General features: G+C 45.8%; 1 protein-coding gene and 1 pseudogene across 1 annotated transcript in view; one reads left to right on the forward strand and one right to left on the reverse strand.

Moving 5' to 3' along the window:
- The window catches only part of ENTPD3 (ectonucleoside triphosphate diphosphohydrolase 3), a 357,567-nt gene that overhangs the window by 91,902 nt on the left and 247,321 nt on the right, over nt 1-18,344 (forward strand). The window lies entirely within an intron of this gene.
- LOC138568851 (adenylate kinase 2, mitochondrial pseudogene) lies at nt 15,378-16,587 on the reverse strand (annotated as a pseudogene).

Consider the following 18,344-nt stretch of genomic DNA (forward strand, 5'->3'; position numbering starts at 1 on the left):
GGCCTTAGCTGATGGGATCATAGGCTGCTTCAGGCGAGCAGTATCAGAAGTGCAGTGGCAGGCAGGCCTGAGCTAATGCGATCATCGGCTGCTCCATGCGAGCAGTATCAGAAGTGCAGTGGCAGGCAGGCCTGAGCTAATGCGATCATCGGCTGCTCCATGCGAGCAGTATCAGAAGTGGAGTGGCAGGCAGGCCTGAGCTAATGGGATCATCGGCTGCTGCATACGAGCAGATCCACGCATACAGATCGCTTGCATGTGGGTGTCAGTGGAAACTGATGGCAAATAAAGCACTGTGCTTGATACAACACCCGTAAAATATCATTGCCAAGCTCCTTTAGCAAGGAAAGGTAGAGGATACTTGAGAGGACCCCCTCCTCATCACCTTACCCCTCAAGGCCAATGCTAAAGCTGCCTTTATAGTTGCTGATTATTGTACATTGAGTAATTACCCCTTCCATGCTATGTGCAGCTTGTTAAATATCATGTGATAGGGTGTGCAAAAGGGCAATGTGCTTAATATTCTTCCTTGCTTTCAAGCAATTACTGGCAACGACTGCTGAAGGAACGCTGCAAAACAAACACCTTGTCTCTTTCCCTGGTTTTACCAAACGTACATTTCTTTTAATGCACCTTCAAAATCCATTGAGACTGCGATGCCATATATAGCCTTGATGAAGTGCAAAATGCGCGAAACACGTCTGCTTAACTACTTCACAAAGAAATCATACGTTGGTGTGACAATCTGGAATTAATGTGTGCATGATATCACAATGTTCACTTTAAAGACACTTTTCAGTTGTAATTGAGTAGAATGTACCATTTCAACATTTCGCTAATCAGCAATCCGTGCGTATTTGGATCGAAATCGTTTTCCGTACCTTCTCACAGAAACGTATGTTACAGCTTTACTCTTCCTATCTGTGAAAGGAACCTATGTGGTTGAGGACACTAACAATCAATAATGCCTCTTAGCCTTATAAAAGTATCATAAAAGTATCCTAGTTGCAAGATTGTTATTTTGAAAATGGCATCCAATCAAGCATTCATCTTTTTCACAAGAAACCCAATATTTAACAATAATTCGAAGCAAAGGCATACATTTCCACCACTGGGATCTCAAGCATATCCAATTGATTTACTCTGAGGCAATAATCATCTAGCCTGGAGGTATATACCGGCTGGCCGGTAACAGCCTGTCAATCCAAGTTAACACGCCCTTAAGCCCTAGGGTCAGTGGTTTTGCGCTATATAAATCTTAAATTAGTAAATTAAATAAATAAATGCCAAAACAGGCCATCTACAATGGGTCTCCAAGCGGTTACCGAGTGGTACGTATCTCCAAGCGGTTACCGAGTGGTACGTATCTCCTCGTCAGTTATTATCACTATTGGTTCCCGTGTGATGCTTGAACGAGCTCCATGTGGAGCAAAGGTGAAAAAGAAAGAAAACGAGACCCGTTCTGTTTGCAAAACGGTCACAAGTGGAAAAGAAAGGGTAACCCATTGATAGAGTAGACTAGAGTTCTGCTCAAGTTTGAGAGAGGCAGGGAGGCTGTTCCAGAGGGAGGCCCCAGCTGAGCAGATAGATCTGCCCCCAGAGAGTTGGAGGTGGATGAGCAGAGAGCTCGAGAAGGAAGATGTTTTGAAAGAGAAAGTTGGAGGTAGAGCGGTCATAGGCCCCAGAAAGCCTTGTGGACACTGCAGAGGGTCTTGAACTTGATCCTTGCAGCCACTGGGAGCCAGTGAAGAGATTTCAGAGCTGGAGAGATGCGATTCCTGGGCTTGAGGCCAAGGACAGGTCTCACTCCTGTTCTGGATAAATTGTAAAGATCGAAGAGTAGAGGCAGTCAGATTTAGAATGAGGCTGTTGCAATAGTCCAGCCTGGAGAGGACCAGAGCTCTGGAGACTGTGAGTTTAAGGGGAAAGTGAGAATATGTAGAATACCTCCCAGCTTCTGAAAGCGGGGGACACCCCTACAACCACCGAAATCCCATAATGTCGATCAAGGGGAGCGGGGGACACCCCTGCAACACCTGCTCGCTTTCATCAACATTTTTGGAATTCGTTTTTTTACAATGCCGTATTCGGCATTCTCTTCCATTCGTTGTTTGTGTGGAAGTTTTGTACAGATACCAATGAAATCCTAGCCAAAAAAGGGATGTCTATTTTATAGACATCCATGGAGCAATAATCAGGCTCAGGGACTTTCCCGGGGACTGATGCCATGACATCTTTACTTGTCTCATCAAATGTAAAAATTAGAGGAGGATTATACAGACCTGAGTTTATCCACGAAATCTCAGTGATATTTACATTTCAACCTCTAAATGGCATCTTTCCCTCTTCATCCCAATCAAGCCAGTGACCACAACTCTCTCCAGTCCTTTCGCCCAGCTGCCTCCATTAAGGTCTCCCATGCCCATATTCTGGGCACTTCTCACTATTACAATCTCTCTCTCCTGTGCGCCCTTCTAGCTGTGGATAGTTCCCTTTGCGTGCATGTCTCAATTTTGAGTACAGATAGAAGATTTCTCTTTGCACGTTTAAAATCTACATTGAACCCCTCACGCTGTTTAGGGGTTTTCTTTAATGGCAGTTTTCAAAAGCAATACAATTGGATACTTTTACCAGAAGATTATCGAAGTCTCCTCTGCATTTGCAACCAGTCTGTTCCTGCAATGGTAGCATAGGCATGTTGGTTATAGTGGCCTTTAACCTTGCCCTCAAATCATGGCTCGAGTCTCCATGACTTCGCCTAGTATTTGGAAATCACAAAATTTGCCTGTTGTAGTTCTTCTTGCTCCTTTAAAATGCAACTTAACACATGAGGGTTATAGTCACTCTAATTTCGTGTCATGACCTCTATGTCGATTACACTTGCCCAAAATGTTTTGGGGAAAATGAAATAGTTTATCATATAGATTGTTCTTCTTTGCTAGGCTTTTGTATGTCACTCTACCTGAACAATCCGATGTTGTTCGAGCATTTAGTCATCTCAGCCCCAGCACATGCAAAAAAGGAGAGGAACCAGAAACTGGTGCCTCTCCTATCATCAAGCAGTTTGGTTGATGGTATACATACATTCTTCCATACATTCCATACATTCTTCCATACATTCTTCCATAAGATCAAAGGGATTGTCTTCACGATGGGTGCCCATTTTCATACTAAAATCGCCCCTCACTATCAGGGTGTGATCGACAAGCAAGAACTCATTCATGTACTCATGTCAAAAGGTCTGCAACTGACTTAGTGACAACCAGTCACCCCACCCTGTGTAGCATTATAGAAGTTCAGTTAGGTATTTCTTAAAAGGCAGACTTAGCTTGATTGGCAGAATGAGCTCAGTGTTTTTAACTTGTTCCACTTTAGACACATTAAGGAATAAAGGAACACAAATCCAAAGACTGCCAGTTCTCCTCCCCACAATGCGTGTTCTCCTCGTGGAGACTGCCTGTTCTCCTCCCTGTGATGCCTGTTCTCCCCGTGGAGACTGCCTGTTCCCCTCCCTGTGATGCCTGTTCTCCTCTCCATGATGCATGTACCCCCAGTGGAGACTGCCTGTTCTCCTCCCCGCGGTGCCTGTTCTCTCTGTGGAGACTGCCTGTTCTCCTCCTTGTGATGCCTGTTCACCCCTTGGAGACTGCCTGTTATCCTCTCCATGATGCATGTACCCCCAGTGGAGAGTGCCTGTTCTCCTCCCCGCGGTGCCTGTTCTCCTCATGGAGACTGCCTGTTCTCCTCTCCGTTATGCCTGTACCCCCAGTGGAGACTGCCTGTTCTCCTCCCCGCGATGCCTGTTCTCCCCGTGGAGACTGCCTATTCTCCTCTCTGTGATGCCTGTACCCCCAGTGGAGACTGCCTGTTCTCCTCCCCGCGATGCCTGTTCTCCCCGTGGAGACTGCCTGCTCTCCTCTCTGTGATGCCTGTACCCCCAGTGGAGACTGCCTGTTCTCCTCCCCACGATGCCTGTTCTGCCCATAGAGACTGCATGTTCTCCTCCCCGTGATGCCTGTTCTCCCCATGGAGACTGCATGTTCTCCTCCCCGTGATGCCTGTTCTCCCCATGGAGACTGCCTGTTCTCCTCTCCGTCATGCCTGTACCCCCAGTGGAGACTGCCTGTTCTCCTCCCCGCGATGCCTGTTCTCCCCGTGGAGACTGCCTGTTCTCCTCTCTGTGATGCCTGTACCCCCAGTGGAGACTGCCTGTTCTCCTCCCCGCGATGCCTGTTCTCCCCGTGGAGACTGCCTGTTCTCCTCCCCGCGATGCCTGTTCTCCTCCCCGTGATTGTACCACATTGACATAGAACCAGGTAGCCATTGATTCTTGGCTGCATATCAGTCCAAGTCTCCTGGAGCATAAGGATGTCAAAGTTCCCAATATAGGATATGACATTTTCTCAATCCATTAATCGTATTATACCTGTTATATTCCAGGAGCCAAATGCCACTCCTGTGGTGTTGTTCTGAGCGTTATGGGTGATTGAATCAAGGAAGGTGGAAGCAACCTAGAAATATTCCCTTGCAGAGCCTCCATTCTCCCTTGCCATTTTTCTTGGAGTTGTACCATGTTCAATCTTGCCAGGCGAATAGCTACTGGACAGTTAACATACGCCAACGGGACAACAATAGGGGATTGAGTGTGTTGGAGACCTTTAAATGCATGCAATATACACACTGTTATCCCATTGGCTCTGTAAGATAAGATGACAAATTCCCCTATTATAACATTTGGTTTTTGACTGGTCCATTATACTATTAGTAATTGGAGCCTTTGGGCAATTTATGGTCAACTATGTTGAGTTTTGTTCATCAGGCCAGGCGTGTCCTCTCTCTGGGTGGCCAAGATTTCTGGAACACTGATTAATGCTAGCAGACTTGGAGAGCATTCAGGACGAATATTTAAAACTGGTCCTCTAGGCCCCTGTGTTCCCCCTATACATGTGCTCAAGTTCAGAAGTCCTACGATTTCCAATTCTAGTGGCTGTTGTCACAATTTATTCGTGGTTGAGATTCCCCCTCCTAGTACATTGGGCTTATCGGCTTGTGTCTTGGATAGACCTTGTGGAGCTGGACCAGCCAACCTGAGGTTTATGTGTGAACTGTCCACCTTTGCATTTGTGCATGAGATCCCAACCAGGGATTGAAGCAAGCGTTAGGTTACCGGTGGAGGTTCAATCACCTTTTACTCAATCAAAGGTGACGTCAAGAACGGGGTGCTAGACCACATATCAATTCGATTTGTTAGATAATCTACCTTGTTCAGTAACATTCTATCTTTCAATTTGCATTATCCGGAGAAGACTTTAGTCCAAACCCCTGTGACAATTTGCCTTCATAAGGAAGGGGTCTCCCACTCCTTCCTTGATTTATCTTTGAAGATCAAGAGAAGAAGGATAGACCTCTGGGTTTCTGTTGTGAGGGCAGTCCTTTCCAAAGTCCTCGTCCACAGAGGTGAAAAGAGACAGCATCCAAAGCAGGGGAGAGCTCTGTGCCCTAACCATGCCCAGGGAACCGTAAGGGTGACTGCTGTTGGATCAATGGCTCACAGCTGGGCCAATTGGAAGGAAGGCCCTATCCCCTGTAAGTGCCAGCTATGCTCCCTGTTGTGGGAGTACAACCATCGAGCTTACCTTGTCCCCGGAGACCCTGGATTGGGCCTCCTAGTAACCCACAAGTCAAGAAACAGGTCTTGGCCCTGATTCCTGCATTGAACTGCTTATGAGCTACACCAACCCTGGCATCGCCTGGCTGGCCCAATCTTCTTCGTGCCATGTGTGGTTGCTGCTTGGACCGCACAGCGTGTTGGACCAAGTCGACCAGCTCACTTACCCAACACTGAATTAGCATCTCAGGAAGCTTCTAGAAGCCTGGATCAATGATGTTGAGCCCACAAAGACAAGAATAAGCTACTTTGAAGAGGCCCTTTCTCCCTGTTCCACCTTCATGAGCATAGTGACTTTTATGCCATTATCTCTCGCCTTTTTCTTGAAATACATATTCTTTGAACAGTGACATTGCTGCAATTGCTTATCTGGTCATCCCTGCTTAAGTACTAAGTGATCTAATTTATACCAGTTCTATATTTTGTCTGTTCTATCCACAGGGGTAAGAAATTGTTAGTGGTTTAGTTAGTTGGATGCATCTTTGCGTGTTTAATTAAAGTAGATATAGTGTTATAGAACCTTGATTGGACATTCTTTTATTTTGGAGTTTTTGTACTATTGCTCTTTGGTTTGTTACTATCATCACTGCACACCCCTCTTGAGAGTATAGCGTGCCCTCTGCCCACAATACCACAAAAGGTGATGGTGGTATACCCTTTGGGCTATGTCTGTTTTACCTTTATGAATGGGATCACTGCTAGAATAGTAGTGTGCGGTTAAGTAGGCATTTTGTTAATGTAGCTTGTTGAGCTCTCAGGGCCATTAGTCTTCATTCCACTTCTTACCTGGTTTAGAAGCTGGTGATCTACGGCAGAGCTAGGGGTCTTGAGAATGAGGAGATTCTGTGACTCAAGTTCCGTCAGATATCCACACTAAAACAATTATTTTACAGCTTGGTTGCGACCTGTTGGAATGCAATCCCCACGAGCATTCACCAGATCCTGGACTGAAAAGTGCAGTGTTCACCTTTTGGGAATTTGATGTTGTTTTTTAAATCTTGGTGGTACTTTTGCTGGTGGTTTTGTATGTATTCATTTGTGTTTTTAGCAAATTATATATGTGGTTTATTGTCTGGCACAGTGATTTCCTTTGGAGTTATGTTTGTGAAAATGAATAAATAAATAAATAAATAAATAAAAGGCATGCCATTGTGAAATATTTAAGAAAAACACCTGTATCTGTTTGGGGATAGAAAAGCAAGTGGGATACCAACCATTAATTCTGTTTCTGTTTCCACATAAAAAAAACTGTATGAGAAGATCAGTAATTATCCTTGCATACATTGCACGTCCCTTAGGCAATGCAGAATACGTTGGTGTTCTTTACTTTTAAAATTGCATCCTGTTTGTGAATTTGGGATGCACTTTGAAATGTATAGAAAGGCCCCCCCGATTTGTGCAGTTACGCAAAGGGATTGAAAAGGTCATCCAAATGTGCTTTGTAGATTATAAATGCAGTCTTGACCAGTATTCTGGCTTGGCGTGGAAGCCAATGGGCCTCATTACGACCCTAGCGCTAAGTGGTTAACGGCGCCGCAAAAGGCTGCAGCGCCGTTAACCACTTAGCGCCTTAATACGAGGTCCCTTCTCGGGACCCGACCTGAAAGGGTTGGTCTGGACCAGCCGTTAAAGTAGGGACCCGCAAAGGGACATCGCAGGCAAATACGGTACCGCAATTAGCGGTACCGTAATTGCCGCCTTCCCCATTCCCATTGAGCCCTATGGGGCAATGGGGAAATGCCGCCCCGCCAAACTTGGAATGGGGCGGTATTTCCTCATTTCCCCATGGCGGACTCGTTACAACATCGGCACCAACCATGGTGCTAATAGCGCCATGGTTTAACGCCGGTGTTGTAATGAGGGCCAATGTAGTTTGCGTAGGATGGAGGTAATTAGGTCAAATTTCCCTGTTCCTGTAATACGATGTCCTGCACCGTTTTGGACTGCTTTTTGGTGAGCCAAGTGAGCAGCTGGGAGCCCTGTGAGGAGAGCATTTTCCCCATCGAGGTGCAAGACCATCTTCGGGGAGAATATGTGTTCTAGTCTCTGATATGCTAAATTTGGAACCAGGAAACCTGAAATCAAGCCCTGGCTTCCCCACTTGACCAGAAGGGTTTCATCCTGGGTAAATCGCTTGATCCCATTGTACCTCAGTCCTCTTATCTGACAAAATTGTAAGTGCTCAAACAATACAAACACTGTTGTTCATGGGTATGCTGTTCAAGCCAGAAGCACTTAGATGCTGTGCAGTGTTTGCTGTTGCTCTGTAGAAGTCTCTTCACTCTCCCATTACCTTCGGACCCCAGGGCATACCCGTGAAATGTTGGATTGAACATTGGGTAATGCAGCATGCCTTCCTGTTGATGAATGTGAGAACTACACACCTCATTTGAAATCGCTGCTTCCCTTCCTATGCTCTTCACAGTTATTGCAAGTCATGTTGCCCTCCATTGCTACTGTATCAGTGTTCTTTCTGAGTTGCACTTGCAGATGTAGCTCCCATTTCTTCAGCCTGTGATGAATTGCCACCTGGCAAGGGTGTGAAACGCCTAGCATTTTTTGTATTTTTTATTAATCAATAAAATGATGCTGGTAATTCTAGCTCTGAAAGGGAAATCTGCTAATCTGATTCCCCTGCCATAAGCTCCATGCCAAAAGTGTTGTTTGCACTTGTGCTCTGATGCATCTGTATCTTGATTTGCAGCACCTCTTGACAGCTGCAGTGACATCCAAGTCTCTCCAGCATAGGGGCCGCATTTAAAATATGCACCCCTGTTTTAAAAAGCCTATAATTATGGGTCTGCCTCCTCGTGCAGAATTACTTTTAAACATAAGCCATACCTGAATGAGCTATGGTAGTTGGTATTCTCATAATTATTACAGTCACATCCAATTATATTTCACACATATGTCAGCTCTGTGAGCCCTCTTCAGCTGTGGAAGAGTTATGTGTATTGCTCCCAAACAAGGCCCAACCCTGTCCGATGACGGGACTGTTGCCTTTGGGAGTCCTTATCTTTGTTCCTTTGTAAGGGAAGGTAACAACATTTCCCCCAGGACAGCATCTCTACAGGATGCTGGCATGGGTACAGAAACCAAGAGGCACACCCATTCACAGAGAGCCAGACCTCACACCATGGGCTGCATTTTTAAAGGCCTTTGATCCTATTGTGAAGGAAAGGGGTCGCAGGTAGGGGAACCAGATAGGGATCTGTACAGTTTTAGGAGTGTTCTGCCATCTTGATTCTCTCTGTCTCTCTTTCCTGTTCCTTCCACTTCCTATGAAGCAAAACACTTTGTTTGTTTGTTTGTTTGTTTTATTTATTTATTTATTTATTATTTATTTATTTATTTATTTATTTCTAATGCGCACCAGACTCGGACGTATCAGGGCGCAGGGCAAGGTAAAACATATATGCAAGTTGTTAACAGAAAGGATTAAAAAATACTGAAGGCAGGTATCAAGAAACACTTCGATGTAATATACATATGCATCCTAAGTATGAGTAGTGCAGCAATAAATCCTAAAGATCCGTGGATTTGAGCAAGTTAATCTAATTACGTCTAAAGTTCAAGTAAGGTTGAGCTTCTCTGAGAGGGTTTGGCAGGGAGTTTCAAAGTTTGGCTGCTTTCACGGGAAAGCTGCTACCACCAGCCTTAGTGAGTCTGAATCTGGGTACAGTAAGGCAATTGGCATTGCTGGGTCTCATGGGTCTGGTGAATGTGCTTCTATGTAGTGTATCCGTGAGAAGCTGAGACTTTGTGAGTGAGGGATGCAGTTTTTAGAAGGACTTTATTTTGGGTCGAGAGCCAGTTGTTTTGGCGCCTAGTCACAGAGATGTGTACTCTTCTGTTCACACCAAGTGCAGCTCTTATGGCGTTGTTTTGAAGGATTTGTATCCTCTGAATAATGGCTTTATTGGCGCCAATGTAAAGAGCGTTGCAATAATCTAGCCTAGAAAGTATTAGAGGTCTGGCTAAGATCAAGCAACTGACATTTGATAGGAAAGGTTTGCCAGTCCTGATGAGCTTGCACGTGTAAGCAGTGGCGGAGGCCATTGATTTCACTTGTTTGTCGAAGGAGAGGGTAGAATCGAGGTAGAAGCCAAGGGTCTTTACCTCCTTCGCTACCTTGATGAGGTTCCCGTCAATGGAGAATGATGAATACTCCTGACCTAATTTCTTAAGGTTAAGTTGGGTGCCCAGGATGATGAGCTCAGTCTTGTCATCATCCAGGCATAGACCGTGATTAGCCATCCATGCCTGGATGATGAGACACACTCTATTCACCAGTGCCAAATCCTTGTCATAATTCCCGGAAAGTGGGAGGAGAATCTGAGTATCATCTGCATAGTTAGTGTAGGTGATACCCAGAAGGTCCAGATCATCGAACAGGGGCTTGGTGAATATATTGTATAATGTAGGGGAGATACAGGAGTCCTGGGGGACACCAAACGTGATAGGCGTAAGGTCAGCCGCTGCTGAGGGGGAGAAGACCCTCATAGTTCTGTCACTGAAAAATGATTCTATCCATCTGATAGCCTCTGTGGAGAAGTGGGCTGCCGAGTCCAGGTGGCCGCATAAGACCTTATGATCCACGAGGTCGAATGCAGCTGAGAGGTCTAACAGTAGGAAGAGGGCTGTTTTGCCTTTGTCTCTTAGCTCATCGACCTGAGTTTTTAAGTCGATGAGGGTGGTTTTCGTCCCATGTAGGGGGCGGAATCCTGATTGTCTTGCTCCCAGGAGTTTATGGAGTTCCAAATTTTTTGGATCTGAGTGTAAGCAACCTTGTCAAGTATTTTGAGCAAGAAGGGTACCGTTGTGATAGGACGGTAATTGGTAGGTATAAGTGGATCTAGGGTTTGCTTCTTTAACAGGGGGAGTATCCAAGATTGCTTCAGGTTAGTGGGGATGGTGCCAGATGCAAAGGAGGCATTGATCAGTTTAGAGATAAAAGGGGCAAGATCTCTTGTGGCATCTTTTATAATATGAGCTGGCAAAGATCTCCTTTGCAATTGGAAGGCTTGAGTGATAGAATGACTTTTTCTACCTCAAGTATGGAAGTTTTAGTGTAATGGAATCTAGCTAGATGGTCAGAAGGTATTTCACTAGTGGGGAGGTTTAAATTGTTCAGTTGTGATGGCGAGTTAAGGGATGCTTTTTTTTTGGCTATTTTGTTCTGGAGGGTAGCTACTTTATTGGAAAGTGCCTGTTGAATATCTGAGCACCATGTTTTCTTTTTGGTGCAGATATCAGGTGTAGGGATAGGAGACTCTAATTCTTTTAGTATGATAAATAATTCCTTCATACTGGAATTGGCTTTAGAGATACGTTCATTATAGGAGTTACGTTTGGCCAAGCAGGTTTCATTTTTATATTGGGAAGAGATTTTAGTTAGCTTGGATTTGTTGTCATCTGAGGGGAGTAGTCTCCAGGCGGTTTCACATTTCCTCTTTAGAAGCCGTAGGTCCTTTAGCTGAGGTGTGAACCACTTGTTTAGATGAGATTTAGGTTTGCTGGGTCTAAGTTTAAGTGGAACAATTTTGTCAAGTGCAGTTAGCATAATTTTATTCTACTCGTTGACCAGTGTACCTGGATCCAGGTTGTCAGCCAGTGAATTAATTTTTTAGAAAATTTGATGGGTTTTTTTAAAAAGAAAATCACGGTAAAAAACCCCACGAAAAAACATCCTGCGATGAAATTACATGGAACCAGGGAGAATGGCCGGGATCACTTTGTCCACTATAATATTCTTTTTATTCCTTGTTAAACAAGGAGTGGTCTAGTAGTAGATAGTGTGAAAGACATAAGGAAATGGTATGTCCACAATTGCGGAGATATGGAGGTGCTGGCGGTGGTACAGTTATAATCAGCTACCTAATCTAGGGTTCTCCCTTTATTGTGGGTGGGTTTGTTAATCTTTTGGGAGAAGCCTAATTCTGATAGGATGTTGGCTATATTTGAAGCGTGTTTATCTGCAGGGTCATTGAACCCTAGATTAAAGTCGCCAAGTAGTAGTAGTAGTTGGGTAGTTGTTTTAAGGTTGTTAGATAGTAGAGTGTCCTCCTCAAATGTCCCAAGTGGACCCAGTGATCTGTAGATTAAATGGAAAGTAAGGGTTTTGGAGTTAATTAGAGGGAGTTTAACGGTGAGGACTTCGCAAGATTGTATAATTTGTGGAGGAGCTTGTCTCATAAGGAGGCTTGATTTGGATATGATAGCAATATCTCCACCTCGTGTTTTATCTCTGTCCTGTCTAAATATTGTATAACCGTCTGGGACAGCTAGCGAGAGCAAAGGTCCTGCCGCGTCATGTAGCCATGATTCAGATATGGCCAGGAAGTCCAAGTTGTCTGCCTGTATCAGGTCAGAAATGTCTGTTGCATGGACAACCAGGGACCTAGCATTTATAAGGGCTCCTTTAAGAAGGTGGGCCTCAGTTATGGCTGTGGCATGGATAGGGTGTGAGATCATATGGGCATGGTCCACACATTTCAAGAGCAAGGATTGGTCCCCAAAATCATGCTTGCTTTATTCCAATTACCTGGGAACATTTTCCTATAAAAGCAGAGGTCTCCCACCACTTCTCAGAATAATCTTGGGAATCATCTTTAAGCATCTTTGGATCATCACTTGAGAACTTTTCACTGGACTCTGCTGAGAGAGCAATCCGTTCTAAAGTCCACCAGTTGTGAGATGAAGGCTGGTGTTCCAAGACAGTGACTAGCTCTGTCTCCCACCCATCCCCAGGGACCATTGGTGGTGATCTGCTGATGGAACAGGGCCGCCCTCTCTACAGCTACGGTGGTACCCAGTCCTACCTCTGCAGCTGTGTGCCAGCCTTCCCGGTGTTTGGGAGCCCAAGAACCAGGACTCATCTTGTCCCTGAATCCCTGGAGTGGGACCCACAGCAAGCGAAGAAGTTACCTGGTCCTGGAACAAGACCATCTCTCTGCCACCCAGGATCAAATTCCCCCATGGGAGCATGAGAAAAGGATTCATCTTGTCCCTCTGTCCTGGATTGGGACACACAGCACCCTGAGAGTCAAGACAGCCGGGATCCTAGTTTTATTGCCATTGAACTGCTTGGAGCCTGTTCCAAGAACTGTTCAACACATTTGAACCAGCAGGACCCTCAGTTGCTACTTTTTGCTCTCTCCTGATCTTCACACAGCACTAAGAGGTCTGGTTCAGAGGTGCTGAACCATCAAGAACTGCAAAGAAGGTACTATTGACTGGTAATTGCCCCCTTGGTCCATTGTTGGGCCCTGGAGACTAGTAAGGTCACTTTGAACGATTTCTGCTCAGAAGTTCATATCCTTTTTTCGTGAACATTTTTGCTTTTGCTTTACCTTCACCTATGATTCATTACCCAGAGTGCTGCATCTGCTATCTTTGCTTATGCTGTGTTCTTTCCTCGGGTGTGGGTTTTGTGTAGTGTTTTTTCTAGTTCATTATTATTGGACATGGTGTGTTTACTTAAAGTGTATCTATCTTTATAGATCAGTGATAAGACATTCCTTTATTTTGAACTGTTATACTTCGCTGTTAGTGTTGCTACCGAACCACATTCACACCCGTCTAAAGAGTATAGCCTTCCTTCAGCCCCCGTTACCACAAAATGCAAAGGAGGTATATCTCTTGACTGTACCTGTTTAACCTTCATGATTGTGTTTGCTCTTGGTTTGCAGAAGTGTGAGGGCTGACTAGGCGTTTTAGCCTCTACTCAACCTCGAACTTGATTCTTCACAGTATTGTCGCTGGTGCTTTCGTCTGACAATGTGTTCTCACCATATGTATAGGAGACTCTTGTTCCTCCTGATAATGATGGCTTCTTTGACTTTTTCTCCCTTCTCCCTTGTCTGGACTTATGATCTGATATGATACGATATGTTATTTATAACGTGCTTAATACCCAGAGGTTTCTAAGCACAGACCGGGGATCGAACCTGTGTTGCTCCAGTGTCGTCTTGCTTCCAAGGCGAGCGTGTTGCTGCTGAGCTATCCTCCCGAGACCTGCAAGTTCCGGATTTGTGACCTCAACATTATTCCTCTCACTTTATCTAACCCTGTTCCCGCGCTTTTGTTCGCCGCACTTGGCTGATTGCCAGGATGTTGTTGTTAGGTCTTTCTCAGTGTGCAAGGAATGTCGAACATGTAACGACAGCGTGGGCAGTGGATGTTGAAACTCACAAACAAGTGATCTTGGAAAAGTGACTTCCTTGTCCATGCATTCTTCCTAACTGGTAACTAGGACCAATGGAAGAATTTGTTACTCCAGTTCCCATCTCTCTGTATAAAATGCCCATACTGCTACCACTAACTGGAATATTAAAAACAAGGGAACGCAGCAGGGCTTGGAGGGAGGCCCTGGTCTATCTTTCTAAAAGGTTGTTATGCATAAAAGCGTGGAGGGTCATATCAAACGAAAGCTGCTTCTGGAAAGGCTTCCTCTGCTATCCGGGATCCAAGACTGCTCCCTGATGGGCTGGGCCGTTCGGGGGGCCCTGCACACAACACCAGTGTCCATTCATCTAGAGACAGAAGGGCTGCTTCACTGTGGGAGGGTAAGGTCTAGGACAGAATGAGAGAGAAGAGAAAATAGGACAGAGGATATCCAAGGTTGCCGGTCACTATTGACCACTTTGGGAAATTGCCAACCAGGTTCAACAAGGACCGAGATGCAAAGAAGACCTCTGGACAGCCCTCAAGACCATGCTTTCTCAAGGATCCTTCCACTCTTCCACCTCCTGAGTCATTGCTGAGGCTAGTCTAGAGAATGCACACCTCCTCTTTAGCTTTGAAATATGCCTTCTCTCCTTTGTTTCATTTTTCTCTCCAAGCTCCATTCCTTTTTTCTTTCTCCTCCTGACTCCTGCCTTCCCTGCTAGCACTCTGAATTGGTACATTATATGATATGATATGATGGGTTATTTATAACGCATTTAATACCCAGAGCTTTCTCAGCATGGACCTGTGTTGCTCCGTTTCGTCTTGCTTCCAAGGTGAGCACGTTGCCGCAGAGCTATCCTCCCGAGACTAATGTCCGCCCATGACTAATGTAGAGCATTAAAAATAAAAAATAAATATTTTGTGTAATTTGTGTGTATATTTTCTCATAAACCAGGGACCTAGCGTTTATAAGGGCTTTATGAGTGGTTTCACAGGACTGTACAGGGGTAATATGGGTACAAGATATTGCTGGTCCAAGGACTGGTGGTGGGGTGAGGGCCGGCTGGACTTTCTGTACTGTAGTCATGTTCATCCCATTGACATCTCATTTTATACAGCTCCTCATCACTGACACTTCCCACTTTAAAGTATAGATCACACTAGCGGTTTCTACTTAACCAATAATAGCCCATTTTGAGGGCTCAGCCTTTGGACCCTTAAGATGGGCTCCTACCACCTAGTAAAGCCCGAATAGAAGGGCATTATTGCTATTAGCACCTTTGAAAGGCAAAATGAGGTACTAATGGCCTTTTTCTAAGGGAAAACAATCTTGCATGAGCCATGCTTTCAGAATTTCTCCAAGTAAAGGCAGCTCTTGTGAGTCCCTTTTCTATGCCACTGGTAGAGGGCGGAGAGAGATGGGCCACTGTTTTTTTTTATTATTATTTTTTTTTAAAGGTTCTCTCAATGCGTTTTTAATATAGTCCTAAAGTGCCGAGTACCCCTTCCTTCACCACCAGCACCCCCCTTTGCAGGCTACAGGTTTGAGCCCCCAGTCTCGATCCCTCACCCCAGAAAGGAAAGCGCACGCTAGATAAACAGGACCAGGTCTTTACATTTGACTTTGGAGAATGCTGCCAGGATGCTGGCAAACACTACATCTGGGACCTGGGAAGCATCCACAGCAGTGTGGATGCCGTGTCTGCTGTAGTACTCCACCAGCGGCGTGGTCATCGTGTGCTAGGCGTTGAGGCGCGACTTCAAAGTCATCTCGTTATCATCTGAACTGTAGTACTCCACCAGCGGCGTGGTCATCGTGTGCTAGGCGTTGAGGCGCGTCTTCAAAGTCATCTCGTTATCATCTGAACTGTAGTACTCCACCAGCGGCGTGGTCATTGTGTGCTAGGCGTTGAGGCGCGACTTCAAAGTCATCTCGTTATCATCTGAACGGCGAATTAAGGGCTCCCCGATGACATCATGCTTCATTGGCTCCTGCGGAGGGTTGAACTCTTCGTGGTAAGATCGCCCGCTTGGGCTGCGAATGAGCCGGCCACAAATAGGCTGGACACGAAGAGAGTCTTCCACTTCAAACTCAATCACAGAATCCAGCTTCTCTTCCCTCTGCTCCAAGAGTTCGGCCAACATCTCAGCCTGCGTGTGCGTGACTGTGGTGGGAAGCCATCCAGCAAAAAGCCTTTGCTACACGGCGGCGTGTCCAGATTATTCTCAATCAGCTCCACCACCATTGCGTCGCTCACCAGGTTCCCAGCATCCATGTTGGCCTTTAATCTCTGCCCGAGTTCAGAGCATATCGCCAGTGGTCAGATGACAGACACAGTACTTCTCTGCAAGCTTCAGAGCCTGTGTCCCCTTGCCCGGGCCAGGCGGCCCCAGCAGGATGGCCCTAATGCCCTCCCACACTGAGTCCTGGAGCCGCTCCGATGGGTCGCGTTAGGGGCCATGGCAGAACGAAAGGTGTGTGGGCTGCGGGGAGGTGGCAGAGAAGGCAGACATCAGAAGCAGCGAGGAGAGATGCACCGATGGGCCACTGTTGGAGAATGTAGAGGTTTAAGTGGGTATGTGGTATTCGGGGAAGCTTAACTGGGGACTGCCATGGACAAGTGGGGTAAGTGGGTAGTGTACAAAATGGCAGGCAGCCGGAGAGGCTCCAGCGGCCGGCACAGAATGGAGGCTCTGTACAATAAAGCTTGCATCCTGGTTACCTGATTGGCAGACACCTCTCCCATGCGTGCTATTATGATATGATACTTAATACCCAGAGGTTTCTAAGCAAGACCCCAGGATCAAACCTGTGATGCTCCGTGTCGTCTTGCTCCGTGACGTTACCCCTGAGCTATCCTCCCAAGGCGAGCACGCTGCCCCTGAGCTATCCTCCCGAGACTTAATGAGCAATGGAATGGTACACTAGGTATTGACCTTGAAAGATTTAAGTGCTGTATCGACCCGGAAGGGAATCGAACTTGAGACTTCACGCGTCACATACATAACTGAGGAAATCACCTATGTCACTGTGGCACCTTGCCTTCCTCCTGGGGTGGTGTTAAGACCAGTTTGAGCAGGCGTGCTCTTGATGTGGGCTGGGCGTTACTTCGGAGAGGGGGGCGATAATGGGTTGTGCCACCTATGGAGAGCACGGCAGAAAGACGTCAGGTTTCCTGTTTAGCAAAGTTAGTGCCGCATTTGTAGTAGTTCAGGACGAGTAGTGCTTGTGTGGTGTTGTCAGCTTGGAGTGTGCAAAGGCTTAGGTTGCGGACCGGTCGCAAACACATAGTCTAGGAGTATTCAGTTGCAAAAGTCGACCTTGACGCGTATAAGGGCGCAGGTATTGAGGTGGTGGTGGTGGCAGGGCAGTGGTTCACACCTGCCACCAACGTGCTGGGGAAGGATCCTGCGGTCTTCACAGGCGCTTGGAATAACTCCCAGGTTCTTCCCATCCATGGCCGTTTCATGTAGGGTTAGCAAACAATGGCCCATCAGCGCATACTAATGTCAGGAATTCAGTGTTGCTGCCTTTATGGGTGCATGCTGTGGGTATTTTAGTGCGGAGGCGAGATAGACCATGGGGAGAATCGCCTAGCCCGGTGCTCTTCAGGCATTTGGTCAGTACTTAAAAGATGGGCTTTGTGTGTATCATTTTAAATAAAGGGCACTAATAACACATGGAATCATCCACAAGGCTTTTCCATAGCCTGGCACCGCCATACCAAAAGGGGTCCATATAGAGATATATGGTTACCAGATCATTAAGGTTTGTCCTTGGGGAAAAAACTTTCAGAGGTTTTTTTTGTTGCATTTATGGTTAATTAAATCTTTAAAACACATGTACCACACAAACAATACAATAAATACAAACAAAGCCATCAGGAATACACAATAAATCGAGCAATGCAGCAGCATACAGGATTATAAATTCAATAATGTATTTATTTATTTATTTGCTTGGTCGTTTACAGTTCACAGAACTTATACAACTATTACACAAAACAACAAAAGCTGTACACACATCAACATACAACAATACATAATATAGTAATTAAGTAATTATGAGTCATGTCATCCGCAAACAAGATTAAAAACTAGCATATATGGTTTACAGGATCCAATCTATCTCCCAAGATATAAGCCCCAGAGGAACGGGAGTATCATAAAATTAAATAACCATCAAAACAATCCCTTATATGATTCATTGGGACCCGGCAAAGTAATGCTTCGCTAAGTGATGTCTCTGGCTGTTTCTGTCACCCTGGCACCAGCAGCAACATACCTTCTTGCACAGCAACATGCAATACGCTTACTGCTTTGCAGTTCACGCTCGTCCCCCCAAGCACCTAAACACACGCCTCCTTGGCCCTCATTCCGCCATGACTAGCACCAATACCGGTACCACCACCGACGTGGCGGTATGGGGACTGACCGGTCCATTCCACCCTTTGCGGGACTGGTAAGTCCCCATTTGAAATGCCATTCCCCATTCCCATTTGAG

Source organism: Ambystoma mexicanum, chromosome 2q (assembly GCF_040938575.1).
Source record: "Ambystoma mexicanum isolate Mex_15411 chromosome 2q, UKY_AmexF1_1, whole genome shotgun sequence".
NCBI lineage: Eukaryota > Metazoa > Chordata > Amphibia > Caudata > Ambystomatidae > Ambystoma > Ambystoma mexicanum.